Source organism: Musa acuminata, unplaced genomic scaffold, assembly GCF_036884655.1.
Source record: "Musa acuminata AAA Group cultivar baxijiao unplaced genomic scaffold, Cavendish_Baxijiao_AAA HiC_scaffold_1136, whole genome shotgun sequence".
Classification (NCBI taxonomy): domain Eukaryota; kingdom Viridiplantae; phylum Streptophyta; class Magnoliopsida; order Zingiberales; family Musaceae; genus Musa; species Musa acuminata.
This window is the reverse complement of record NW_027021348.1, coordinates 9,791,788-9,794,287: the sequence shown is the minus strand read 5'-3', so window position 1 is coordinate 9,794,287 and position 2,500 is coordinate 9,791,788.

Below are 2,500 nucleotides of genomic sequence, written 5' to 3'. Positions count from 1 at the left end.
AGGCAGCACCGTCCCTGCTATACGAAAGCCCCATCCAGCCCTGTGCCACCCGGGGGGTTCCAGGGTGCTGAGATGGCTGACGTTTTGCTCCGCTCTCGACGGTCACCGCGCAACGCAAGAACAGGCCAAAAACTGGCCAAAACGGCCCAAAAACGGGCCAAAACTGGCCATTTTTGGCTGCGCGAGCGAGCGGCGAGTGGCGGACAGCGAGCGAAGCGAGAGGCAGCACCGTCCCTGCTATACGAAAGCCCCATCCAGCCCTGTGCCACCCGGGGGGTTCCAGGGTGCTGAGATGGCTGACATTTTGCTCCGCTCACGACGGTCGCCGCACCACGCAAGAACAGCCCAAAAACAGGCCAAAACGGCCCAAAAACGGGCCAAAACTGGCCATTTTTGGCTGCGCGAGCGAGCGGCGAGCGGCGGACAGCGAGCGAAGCGAGAGGCAGCACCGTCCCTGCTATACGAAAGCCCCATCCAGCCCTGTGCCACCCGGGGGGTTCCAGGGTGCTGAGATGGCTGACGTTTTGCTCCGCTCACGATGGTCGCCGCACCACGCAAGAACAGCCCAAAAACAGGCCAAAACAGCCCAAAAACGGGCCAAAACAGGCCATTTTTGGCTGCGCGAGCGAGCGGCGAGCGGCGAACAGTGAGCGAAGCGTGAGGCAGCACCGTCCCTGCTATACGAAAGCCCCATCCAGCCCTGTGCCACCCGGGGGGTTCCAGGGTGCTGAGATGGCTGACATTTTGCTCCGCTCACGACGGTCGCCGCGCCACGCAAGAACAGCCCAAAAACAGGCCAAAACAGCCCAAAAACGGGCCAAAACAGGCCATTTTTGGCTGCGCGAGCGAGCGGCGAGCGGCGAACAGCGAGCGAAGCGTGAGGCAGCACCGTCCCTGCTATACGAAAGCCCCATCCAGCCCTGTGCCACCCGGGGGGTTCCAGGGTGCTGAGATGGCTGACATTTTGCTCCGCTCACGACGGTCGCCGCGCCACACAAGAACAGCCCAAAAACAGGCCAAAACAGCCCAAAAACGGGCCAAAACAGGCCATTTTTGGCTGCGCGAGCGAGCGGCGAGCGGCGAACAGCGAGCGAAGCGTGAGGCAGCACCGTCCCTGCTATACGAAAGCCCCATCCAGCCCTGTGCCACCCGGGGGGTTCCAGGGTGCTGAGATGGCTGACATTTTGCTCCGCTCACGACGGTCGCCGCGCCACGCAAGAACAGCCCAAAAACAGGCCAAAACAGCCCAAAAACGGGCCAAAACAGGCCATTTTTGGCTGCGCGAGCGAGCGGCGAGCGGCGAACAGCGAGTGAAGCGTGAGGCAGCACCGTCCCTGCTATACGAAAGCCCCATCCAGCCCTGTGCCACCCGGGGGGTTCCAGGGTGCTGAGATGGCTGACGTTTTGGTCCGCTCTCGACGGTCACCGCGCAACGCAAGAACAGGCCAAAAACTGGCCAAAACGGCCCAAAAACGGGCCAAAACTGGCCATTTTTGGCTGCGCGAGCGAGCGGCGAGTGGCGGACAGCGAGCGAAGCGAGAGGCAGCACCGTCCCTGCTATACGAAAGCCCCATCCAGCCCTGTGCCACCCGGGGGGTTCCAGGGTGCTGAGATGGCTGACATTTTGCTCCGCTCACGACGGTCGCCGCGCCATGCAAGAACAGCCCAAAAACAGGCCAAAACGGCCCAAAAACGGGCCAAAACTGGCCATTTTTGGCTGCGCGAGCGAGCGGCGAGCGGCGGACAGCGAGCGAAGCGAGAGGCAGCACCGTCCCTGCTATACGAAAGCCCCATCCAGCCCTGTGCCACCCGGGGGGTTCCAGGGTGCTGAGATGGCTGACGTTTTGCTCCGCTCACGATGGTCACCGCACCACGCAAGAACAGCCCAAAAACAGGCCAAAACAGCCCAAAAACGGGCCAAAACAGGCCATTTTTGGCTGCGCGAGCGAGCGGCGAGCGGCGAACAGTGAGCGAAGCGTGAGGCAGCACCGTCCCTGCTATACGAAAGCCCCATCCAGCCCTGTGCCACCCGGGGGGTTCCAGGGTGCTGAGATGGCTGACGTTTTGCTCCGCTCTCGACGGTCACCGCGCAACGCAAGAACAGGCCAAAAACTGGCCAAAACGGCCCAAAAACGGGCCAAAACTGGCCATTTTTGGCTGCGCGAGCGAGCGGCGAGTGGCGGACAGCAAGCGAAGCGAGAGGCAGCACCGTCCCTGCTATACGAAAGCCCCATCCAGCCCTGTGCCACCCGGGGGGTTCCAGGGTGCTGAGATGGCTGACATTTTGCTCCGCTCACGACGGTCGCCGCACCACGCAAGAACAGCCCAAAAACAGGCCAAAACGGCCCAAAAACGGGCCAAAACTGGCCATTTTTGGCTGCGCGAGCGAGCGGCGAGCGGCGGACAGCGAGCGAAGCGAGAGGCAGCACCGTCCCGGCTATACGAAAGCCCCATCCAGCCCTGTGCCACCCGGGGGGTTCCAGGGTGCTGAGATGGCTGA